The sequence below is a fragment of the Hordeum vulgare genome, chromosome 5H (assembly GCF_904849725.1).
Source record: "Hordeum vulgare subsp. vulgare chromosome 5H, MorexV3_pseudomolecules_assembly, whole genome shotgun sequence".
NCBI lineage: Eukaryota > Viridiplantae > Streptophyta > Magnoliopsida > Poales > Poaceae > Hordeum > Hordeum vulgare.
The window spans coordinates 216,009,609-216,022,032 of NC_058522.1; positions in this window are offsets into that span (position 1 = coordinate 216,009,609).

Below are 12,424 nucleotides of genomic sequence, written 5' to 3' on the forward strand. Positions count from 1 at the left end.
ATTATCGACGAAGTATATTTTTCCGGTGCCATCAAGATCAACAACGCCGAAGGAACAAATTCGAAGGTGGTAAATTGGCAAAGAATCAAACATTATATCTCAGGTACTCCCATAAATGTTGAAACCAATATTATCAATATCATAACTCCGGAGGAGTACATTTGGGAGACCTATCAGAACGTTTCAGACTCTGAAAAGTAATAGGTATGTGTTACGATAAGCAAAGCGACTCCAAAACTTTTCCAATGGCAATTTTTACCAATTTTGGAATATTGAAAAATTAGGAAAATTCAAAGCAGTCTGAAGAGTTCACGAGGAGGCGACAAGCTACGGGGGCGCGACCTACCCCCCTGGGCGCACCCTGCAGGCTTGTGGCCACCCCGTGTACACTTCGGACACCGTTTTCTTGTGTAATACTCCTTCGGGTCGGCAAAAAATCATTATATAATATCCCGAAGGTTTTGACCTTCGTATCACGACAATATCTCTTGTTTTCGTTTTGAGCTGTTTCTGCATCAAATTTAGATCAACATGATGTCTTCAAGTGCTTTGAAGGACAAGTTCTTCGAGAGGGTCATCAACCCCTAACTTGCGGAGGTGATGTAACACCCTCAAACCATTGAGATGCATGAGGGGGTGCTGCACATCCGTGATGTTGAGGGGCCAAAGAAGACCAAAAGCGTGGAGACAAGGCTCAAAGCAATGGAGCAACAAGTCTTCAAGTGCGAAGGGATGGTGGAGCGAGGACTCAATGCCAATCATATGATGATCACGGAGTTTACCCATAAGCACAAGCTAGATGCGAAGGATATATGGGATCACGTCTTGAAGATTTACGAGAAAATCGAGCATCTCCAAGCCCAGATATAGGACTTGCAAAACCAAAATTGTGAGTATGAATACAAATTTAAGAGAATGAGTTTGGCTGTAGATATGAGGATCCCGGAGAGTCGTTCATATTTTTACAATGGTGATCCCTGATGACCCACAAGTATAGGGGATCAATCGTAGTCCTTTCGATAAGTAAGAGTGTCGAACCCAACGAGGAGGAGAAGGCTCTGATAAACGGTTTTCAACAAGGTAATAACTGCAAGCACTGGAAGTAGCGGTAACAAGTGATGGTGTAGTGAGGTGAAACGTAGCAAGCGAAAAGTAACAAGTAACAAGTAGTAGCAACGGTACAGCAAGTGGCCCAATCCCTTTTGTAGCAAGGGACAAGCCTGAACAAAGTCTTATAAGAGGAAAAACGCTCCCGAGGACACACGGGAATTTCTGTCATGCTAGCTTCATCATGTTCATATGATTCGCGTTCGTTAGTTTGATAGTTTGATATGTGGGTGGACCGGCGCTTGGGTACTACCCTTACTTGGGAATCCCACTTATATGGGTGGCCCACTCTCGCAAGAATCCGCAACTACGAAAGAAGAATTAAGACAACGTCTAACCATAGCATTAAACTAGTGGATCCAAATCAGCCCCTTACGAAGCAACGCATACACTCGGGTTTAAGCTTCTGTCACTCCAGCAACCCATCATCTACTTACTACTCCCCAATGCCTTCCTCTAGGCCCAAATATGGTGAAGTGTTATGTAGTCGACGTTCACATAACACCACTAGAGGAAAAACAACATACAACATATCAAAATACCGAACGAATACCAAATTCACAAGACTATTATTAGCATGACTTATCCCATGTCCTCAGGAACAAAAGTAACTACTCACAAAGCATAATCATAATCATGATCAGAGGTGTAATGAATAGCATCAAGGATCTGAACATAAACTCTTCCACCAAGTAATCTAACTAGCATCAACTACAAAGAGTAATCAACACTACTAGCAACCTTACAAGTACCAATCGGAGTCGCGAGACGGAGATTGGTTACAAGAGATGAACTAGGGTTTGGAGAGAAGATGGTGCTGATGAAGGTGTTGATGGAGATGCCTCCCCTCCGACGAGAGGAGTGTTGGTGATGACGATGGCGACGATTTCCCCCTCCGGGAGGGAAGTTTCCCCGGCAGGATCGTCGTGCCGGAGCTCTAGATTGGATCTGCTCAAGTTCCGTCTCGTGGCGGCGGAGGATCCACGAAAAAGCTCCACCCTGATTTTTTCCGGACGAAACCCTTCATATAACAAAAGGGGGGGAGTGGGCCACCAGGGTGCCCACAAGCCCTGTTGCCGCGACCAGGAGGGTAAGCCGCGGCAACCAGGCTTGTGGGCCCCTGGTTGCTCCCCTGTGACACTTCTTTCGCCCAGTATTTTTTATAAATTCCAAAAAAAATCCACATTGATTTTCACGGCATTTGGAGTTGCGCAGAATAGAGGACTCAGACTTGCTCCTTTTTCAGTCCAGAATTCCAGCTGCCAGTATTCTACCTCTTCAAATAAACCTTGCAAAATAAGAGAGAAAAGGCATAAGTATGGTTCCACAAAGTATAATAACACTCCATAAAGAGATAAATATCAACATGAAAGCATGATGCAAAATGGACGTATCAACTCCCCCAAGCTTAGACCTCGCTTGTCCTCAAGCGAAACCAAAGACCCAAAACATGTCCACATGTTTAGGGATGAAGGTGTCGATAAAACATAATACGGACATGAGGGCATCATGATCACACATAGAACAACAATACATCATAGAGATTCTTATGCGAAAGTAACAATTCCTTCACAAAGCAAAGTATGAAACAAAAACCTTACCGAGAAGTGGCCAACAATAGTCAATAGTCATTGAAGCAATTGCAATTTATCATATTATCAGAAAGAGTCCTATAAGAGCTTGTAAGGCAAATCCACATACTCAATCATCTCTTTTGTTTTCGAAAATTGTTACAACTCACGTGGTCCTCATGGTATCGAAGTTTCAGTTGGACACAGAGAAAGATAGGGGCTTATAGTTTGCCTCCCAACCATTTACCTCAAGGGTAAAGTCAACAATAATAAAGCATAAGTACTCAGCTCCAAGTTGATATATTAATATAGATCTTTCCCAAGCATATGACATTCACCAAGAAAAAGGCTAAATAAGGAATTGGTGAAATCACCATGACTCTTACAAGGGCAAAAAGTCAAGGTACAAGATAGGCGCTTCGCAGAGGGAAGCAGAGGTTCTCATGCGCTTTTGAGGTTTGGATGCGTGTCCTCTTAGTGCGGAGGAACATCACTTTATATTGCCTCCTGTGATAAAGAACTTTATTATGCAGTCTGTCGCTTTTATGTCTTCCTCATCACAGGTTCGTACAAAGCTTATTTCCCACACACTAATAGATCATAGATATTAGAGAGTAATTTTTCTTGCTTGCACCGATGACAACTTACTTGAGGGATCTTATTCAATCCATAGGCATGTATGGTGGACACTCATGGCAAAACTAGGTTGAAGGTTTATGGATGCACAAGTAGTATCTCTACTTGGTGCGGGAGTTTTGGCTAATATGAGGTGGAAGCAATCGTCAGATGCTAAGGGATCTCTAATAATATAACATTGTTTGGAACCAAGCAAACACAATTCATTATGTTGTCTTCCTTGTCCAACATCTACTTCTAAGCATGTAATAGTTTGGTGAGTGCTCACAATTGTAAAAAGTGTCTAAGATGATATATTTATATGTGAACCTCTCTTTCCTTATTACTTCTTATTAATTGCAACAATGACTGAGGTCTATGTTGGTCTACTCTCAACAAGTTTCAATCATCATACTTGTTGTATGTGAAGCTATCACTTTCCATAGGCTCATCTCATGATCTTTCATGCTATCGTTCTTTTCATACTTTTGATCACGGCACAAAACAAAGCCCTTGACTAAGATACTCTTTATTATATAGCTCGCAAGCTCGAATACATCGGGGGAGACACAAGGCAAAAGACTCAAACTAAAACACTAAACACTTATTCCACTAAGAGAAGAAATAAAAACTGAAAAGGAAAGAACTAAAACAAAGGTAAAAGCAAAAGATATAAAGGTGATACGATACCAGGGCAATTCCCCCAAGCTTGGCAAAAAGCCAAGGGGATTGCCCATACCAATGCTTAGTTGTATTCCTTTGGTGGTGATGGTGGTGGTGTTGTTGAAGTAGTCTGATCCTCCGTCTTCCAAGGCATAGGTGCTCCATCATGGCAGGATGAACGAGTCGCCAGAATACTCAAATCTGCAGCCAACCGTATTGATTTAAATCTATACTCATACTCACAGTTTTGGTTCTACACGTCATAGATCTGGCCCTAGAGTTGATCAACCCTGTCATAGAGCCTGGAGAGGTGCTTCCCAATGTCAATGGCATCCATCTTGTGATTGTTGGTGAACTCCGTGATCATCATGTGGTTGGCGTTGAGTCCACGCTCCACCATCCCTTGGCACTTGAAGACTTGTTGCTCCATTGCTTCGAGCCTCGTCTCCATGCTTCCGGTCTTCTTAGGCCCCTCAATATCACAGATGTGCAACATCCCCTCACTCATCTTAATAGATTGAGGGTGTTTCAGCACTTCCGTGAGGTAGGGATTGATGACCTTCTCGAAGATCTTGTCCTTAGGAGCTTTTGGGGAAGTCATGATGGTCTAGATCTGCGACAGAAACAAGCTCGAAACGAAAACAGAGGAAAACTGTGCGATGCAGAGATCAAAACCCTCGGGCCTATATATAATGATTTTTTCTGGACCAGAAGGAGTGCTCCGCAAGAAAACGAAGTCCGGGGGGCACACGAGCTGCCCACAAGCCCTGTTGCCGCAGCCAGGGGGGAGGCCACGGCAACCAAGCTTGTGTCCACTTCGTGTGCTCTCCGAACTGCTTTTTATTTTATAATTTTCCGTAAATTCCAAAACAGAGAAAAATTCCTATTGGAAAAGTTTCGGAGTCCAATTACTTACCGAAACATATACCTCTTGGTTTTCAAGGTCCGGAACAGGCTGATAAACATCCCTTATGTACTCCTCTGGAGTTATGATATTGACGATATTGGTCTCAACATTTATGGTAGTACCATAGATGTAATGCTTGATTCTTCGCCCGTTTACCACCCTAGGAAAATTACCTTCCGTGTTATTGATTTTGATGGCACCGGAACGATATACTTCCTTGACAATGTAGGGCCTTCCCATTTAGAGAGAAGCTTGCCCTCCATTCATCTAATGAGCTGATATCAAACTACCGCTTCTCACCGGCAAGTTTGAAATCAAAGTTGAGCTCTTTGATTGCCCAATAAGCTTTGTGTTCCAGCTCAAGAGGTAAATGACAGGCCTTACCATAAACCATTTTAGATGGCGACATGACCATGGGATTCTTATAAGCAGTCCTATAAGCCCATAGTGCATCGTCAAGTTTGCTAGACCAATTCTTTCGAGATCTATTGACGGTCTTTTGTAAGATCAATTTGATCTCCCTATTACTCAACTCCACTTGACCACTAGACTGAGGATGATAAGGAGATGCAACTCTATGGTTGACATCGTACTTAGCGAGCATCTTGCAGAAAACACCATGAATGAAGTGTGAACCGCCATCAGTCATCAGATATCTAGGGACTCCAAATATTGGGAAAATTACTTCTTTAAGCATCTTAATAGAGGTGTGGTGATCAACATTTTTAGTGGGGATAGCTTCTACCCACTTAGTGACGTAGTCCACAGCAACTAAGATGTGAGTGTACCCATTGGAACTCGGGAAGGGTCCCATATAATCAAAGCCCCAGACATCAAATGGTTCAATGACAAGTGAATAGTTCATAGGCATTTCCTGACACTTACTGATATTCCCTATTCTTTGGCATTCGTCACAAGAAAAGACAAACTTACGGGCATCCTTGAAGAGAGTGGGCCAATAGAAACCTGATTGCAATACCTTATGAGCAGTTCTGTCTCCAGCATGGTGTCCTCCGTAAGCCTCGGAATGACACTTCTGCAGGATCTGTCCCTATTCATGTTCAGGCACACAACGTCCAATAACACCATCTAATCCTTCCTTATAAAGGTGAGGGTCATCCCAAAAATAGTGTCTCAAATCAAAGAAGAATTTCATCTTTTGCTGGTAGGTGAAACTGGGTGGTATGTATTTGGCTACGATATAGTTTGCGTAATCAGCATACCACGATGCACTATGTGAAGTGCGGATGACATATAATTGCTCATCAGGAAAGCTGTCATCAATAGGTCGTGGGTCATCACGGACATTCTCTAGCCCAGACAAGTTATCTGCTACAAGGTTATCAGCACCCTTTCGGTCAACAACGTGCAAATCAAATTCCTGTAGCAGGAGAACCCATCTTATTAGCCTAGGCTTAGCGTCCTTCTTCTCCATGAGGTACTTAATAGCAGTATGATCAGAGTGAATAGTGACTTTGGAGTCAACTATATAAGATCTAAACTTTTCTCATGCAAACACGACTGCTAAAAACTCCTTCTCCGTAGCGGCATAGTTTCTTTGGGTATTGTCTAGAGTTTTACTAGCGTAGTGAATGACATTCAACTTCTTGTCAACTCTTTGTCCTAGAACAGCACCAACGGCATAATCACTAGCATCGCACATGATTTTAAAGGGCAAGTTCCAATCAGGTGGTTGAACAATAGGTGCGGTTATTAAGGCCTTCTTAAGTATTTCGAAAGCTTCCTCACAATCCTCATCAAAAACAAAAGGAACATCCTTCTGCAAGAGGTTGGTAAGAGGCCTAGAAATCTTAGAGAAGTCTTTAATGAACCTCCTATAGAAACCAGCATGACCTAGGAAACTTCGTATACCTCTGATATCTGTGGGGCAAGGCATTTTCTCAATTGCATCAACCTTAGCCTTATCAACTTCAATGCCTTTCTCAGAGATTTTGTGTCCTAAGACGATGCCTTCATTGACCATGAAGTGGCACTTCTCCGAGTTCAAGACGAGGTTGGTATCTTTGCATCTCTGTAAGACTCGATCAAGGTTGCTGAGGCAATCGTCAAAGGAAGAACCGTAAATGGAGAAATCATCCATGAAAACCTCAACAATCTTTTCACAAAAGTCAGAGAATATAGCGATCATACATCTTTGAAAGGTGGCAGGTGCATTGCACAAGCCAAAAGGCATACGTCTATAAGCAAAGGTACCGAAGGGGCATGTGAAGGTGCTTTTCTCTTGATCATATTGTGCAACAGGTATTTGCGAGAAACCTGAATAACCGTCTAGAAAGCAGAAGTGTGTGTGTTTAGATAGCCTTTCTAGCATCTGGTCGATAAACGGCAAAGGATAATGGTCTTTCCTAGTTGCCTTGTTCAGTTTCCGGAAGTCTATCACCGTCCTATAGCCAGTAATAATCCTCTGTGGGATTAGTTCATTCTTATCATTAGGAACGACGGTGATACCTCCCTTCTTAGGTATGCAATGTACTGGACTTACCCAATCACTGTGAGAACCAGGATAAATGATTCCTGCTTCCAGAAGCTTCAATATTTCTTTTCTCACGACCTCTTTCATCCTCGGATTTAGTCTCCGTCGATGATCAGCAACTGGTTTAGAATCACGATCGGTTTTAATCTTGTGTTGTCATAGAGTGGGACTAATACCCTTAACATCATCAAGAGTATATCCAATAGCAGCACGGTGCTTTCTCAGAGTTTTTAATAACTTCTTCTCTTCGTGATTCGAGAGATGAGCACTAATAATAACAGGATATATCTCCTTCTCATCAAGATAGGCATACTTAAGAGTATTTGGTAACTGTTTTAGCTCAAACATAGGATCACCCTTTGGTGGGGGAGGATCCTCAAGCAGTTCAACAGGCAGATTATTCTTGAGAATAGGATATTGTTCGAAGACAATTTTATCTATCTCATCTCTTTCATCCATATGCATATCATTTTCATGCTCAAGCAGATATTGCTCTAAAGGATCCGTAGGAGGTACCACAATAGAGGCAAGAGCAATGATTTCATCCCTACCAGACGACTCTTTTTCATGGGGTTGTCTTCCAAACTTGGAGAAGTTAAATTCATGAGACACACCCTCGAAACTAACAGTGACAGTCTGCTTAATGCAATCAATGTGAGCATTGACAGTGTTGAGAAAGGCTCTACCAAATATGATGGGACAAAAGCTATCTTGTGCAGTAGCAAGGACGAGGAAATCAGTAGGATACTTTGTCTTACCACACAGGACTTTACGTCTCTCACAATTCCCAAAGGGCAGATAGTGTCTCTATTAGCTAGCGTAATAGTGACATCAATGGGTTCTAACTCAGCAGGTGCAATCTCATCTTTGATTTCATCATATAGGGACCGGGGCATTGCACTAACACTAGCACTCATATCACATAAACCATGGTAACAGTGATCTCCTATCTTGACAGAAACAACGGGCAGGCCAACTACAGGTCCGTATTTGTCTTTCGCGTGAGGTTTAGCTATTCTAGCGGAGCCCTCACAGAATTTGATAACATGCCCATCTATGTCTTCCGCTAAGAGATCTTTGATAATAGCAACACTAGGTTCAACTCTAATTTCCACAGGGGGTGCAAGTGGTCTAATGTAACCCCTATGTATCACAGTTGGAGCTTTAGAATAATCCTTTTTCCTAGCAGGGTAAGGTGGTTTCTCAGCGTAGGCACAAGGAACAATAGGATCACTAAAGGCAATGACTTTCTCCTCAACTAGATTGGGTTTAACTATGTTGATTTCTACAGGAGGATGATACTTAAACCACTTATCTTTGGGAAGATCAACATGAGCAGCAAAAGATTCACATAGAGAAGCTACTATCTTAGAGTCAAGTCCATACTTAGCGCTAAAATCTCTAGAAGTGTTTGTTTCAACAAAAGATTTAACGCAATCGAACTAGAAATTCATACCTGACTCCTTACCTTCTTCAAGCTCCCAATCTTCAGAGTTAGGTTTGATTCTTTCCAATAAATTCCACTTGTGGTCAATATCCTTCTTCATAAAAGAACCGGTACACGAAGTGTCAAGCATGGTACGATCTTCATGGGAAAGCCGAGCGTAAAATATTTGAGTGATAATTTATCTCGAGAGCTCATGATTGGGGCATGAATATAGCATTGATTTAAGCCTCCCCCAAGCTTGGGCTATGGTTTCCCGGTCACGAGGCCAAAAGTTATAAATATAATTCCGATCACGATGTACTAAATTCATAGGATAAAACTTTTGATGAAATTCCAATTTCAACTGATTGTAGTCCCATGATCCAGTATCATCACATAGCCTATACCATGTCAATGCCTTATCCTTCAAAGATAAAGGAAAGACTTTCTTCTTTACCTCATCCTCGAGCAAACCTACAAGCTTAAATTAACCACAAACTTCAGCTTCGTAGATTAGATGCAAGTCTGGATGTGAAGATCCATCTCCTGTAAAAGGATTAGCTAACAGTTTCTCAAGCATACCCAAAGGAATTTCATAAAAGATATTTTTAGTAGGTACCTCGGGTTGAGGAACAACTCCTCGTGCTTCCGTTTGTGGTGAAGATACCCCGAACAAAGTCCTCAAAGGAACAGTTTCCATAGTGAAAAGTGACAATAAATTTCAGCACAATATATAAATGTTTCCTTACAAAATTCCACTTACCAAACGCGCTTTCCTACCCGGCAAGGGCGCCAGAAAAGAGTCTTGATGACCCAAAGTATATGGGATCAATCGTAGTCCTTTCGATAAGTAAGAGTGTCGAACCCAACAAGGAGGAGAAGGCTCTGATAAACGGTTTTCAGCAAGGTAATAACTGCAAGCACTGAAAGTAGCGGTAACAAGTGATGGTGTAGTGAGGTGAAACATAGCAAGCGAAAAGTAACAAGTAACAAGTAGGAGCAACAGTGCAGCAAGTGGCCCAATCCCTTTGGTAGCAAGGGACAAGCCTGAACAAAGTCTTATAAGAGGAAAAACGCTCCTGAGGACACACGGGAACTTCTGTCATGCTAGTTTCATCATGTTCATATGATTCGCGTTCGTTACTTTGATAGTTTGATATGTGGGTGGACCGGCGCTTGGCTACTGCCCTTACTTTGACAAGCATCCCACTTATCATTAACCCCTCTCGCAAGCATCCGCAACTACGAAAGAATAATTAAGACAACGTCTAACCATAGCATTAAACTAGTGGATCCAAATCAGCCCCTTACGAAGCAACTCATAGACTGGGGTTTAAGCTTCTGTCACTCTAGCAACCCATCATCTACTTACTACTCCCCAATGCCTTCCTCTAGGCCCAAATATGGTGAAGTTTTATGTAGTCGACATTCACATAACACCAACAGAGGAAAAACAACATACATCATATCAAAATACCGAACGAATACCAAATTCACATGACTATTATTAGCATGACTTATCCCATGTCCTCAGGAACAAAAGTAACTACTCACAAAGCATAATCATAATCATGATCAGAGGTGTAATGAATAGCATCAAGGATGTTAACATAAACTCTTCCACCAAGTAATCCAACTAGCATCAAGTACAAAGAGTAATCAACACTACTATTAAACTTACAAGTACCAATCGGAGTCGCGAGACGGAGATTGGTTTCAAGAGATGAACTAGGGTTTGGAGAGGAGATGGTGCTGATGAAGATGTTGATGGAGATGCCTCCCCTCCGACGAGAGGAGTGTTGGTGATGACGATGGTGACAATTTCCCCCTCCGGGAGGGAAGTTTCCCCGGCAGGATCGTCCTACCGGAGCTCTAGATTGGATCTGCTCAAGTTCCTCCTCGTGGCGGCGGAGAATCCACGAAAAAGCTCCACCCTGATTTTTTTCCGGACGAAACCCTTCATATAGCAAAATAGGGGGGCAGTAGGCCACCAGGGTGCCCACAAGCCCTGTTGCCGCGGCCAGGGGGTAGGCCGCGGCAACCAGGCTTGTGGGCCCCTGGTTGCTCCCCTCTGACACTTCTTTCGCCCGGTATTTTTTATAAATTCCAAAAAAATCCACGTTGATTTTCAGGGCATTTGGAGTTGCGCAGAATAGAGGACTCAGACTTGCTCCTTTTCCAGTCGAGAATTCCAGCTGCCGGTATTCTCCCTATTCAAATAAACCTTGCAAAATAAGAGAGAAAAAGGCATAAGTAAGGTTCCACAAAGTATAATAACATTCCATAAAGCGATAAATATCAACATGAAAGCATGATGCAAAATGGACGTATCAATCCCATGCCTTGGAAGATGGAGGACAACCTTCCAACCTCACCACCAAGTCCAACATCACCACCTCCGAAGAAATATAACTAAACACATGGGTATAGGGCACTCCCATTGGCTTGTGCCAAGCTTGGGGGAGGTGCCCTGGTATCGTATCACCATCACATCTTTTACTTTGTTCGTTTTTCTTCTTTCGATCCTTTTGGTTATATCTTGATCTAGTAGAAGAAAGTTTTAGTGAGATCTAGTTTTGAGTTTTGCTTTATGTTCCCCCTATGTAAGCAAGTCCAAGAGTTATATAATAAATAGTAGTTTTGAGTTGAGGGCTTTGCTTGCTTGTTATGATCTTAAGAAATAGAAATAGAAAGAAATATAGAATAAAATCAAAGAGTATATATAATGATCTTATGTGGAGTGATGACCTCACATATAAAAAGTATGTCGATTGAAATTTCTTTTGAGTTGACAAACAAAGCTATTGGTCATTGTTGCAATTAAAAGGAAGTAGTAAAGAAAGAGAGGTTCACATATAAATATATTATCTTAGACATCTTCTGTTATTGTGAGCACTCGTTAAAATATTATATGGTAAGAAGTTGATATTGGACAAGGAATACAACATAATGAGTTATGTTTGCTTATTTCCGAATAGAAATTATGTGGTTATAGATTCTTCAACATGTGTTGCTTGCTTCCACACCATATTAGCCAAAAACTTCCGCACCAAGTAGGATACTACTTGTGCATCCAAACACCTTTAACTCAGTTTTGCCTTGAGAGTCCACCATACCTACCTATGGATTGAGTAAGATCCTTCAAGTAAGTTGTCATCGGTTCAAGCAATAAAAATTGCTCCCTGAATATGTGTGATCTATTAGTGCGAGGAAAATAAACTTTATAAGAACTTGTGATATAGAAGAAATAAAAGCGACAGACTGCATAATAAAGTTCTTTATCACAAGGGGAAATATAAGATGACGTTCTTTTGCATTAAGGGATTGCGCATCCAACTATAAAAGCGCAATACAACCTCTGCTTCCCTCTGCGAAGGGCCTATCTGTTACCTTTACTTTCTAGTACATACCTTTATGTAAGAGTCATGGTGATCTTCACCATTTCCTTTATTTCGACTTTTATCTTTTCGCAAGCGTCATGAGTTGGGGAATGATCTAGACTAATTTATCCACTCGGATTGGGTGATCATGAGTTATTATTGTTGACATTACCCTTGAGGTAAATGTTTGGGAGGCAAAACTATAAGCCCCTATGTTTCTCTGTGTCCAATTGAAGCTTTGACCTGACAGGTACCGCGTGA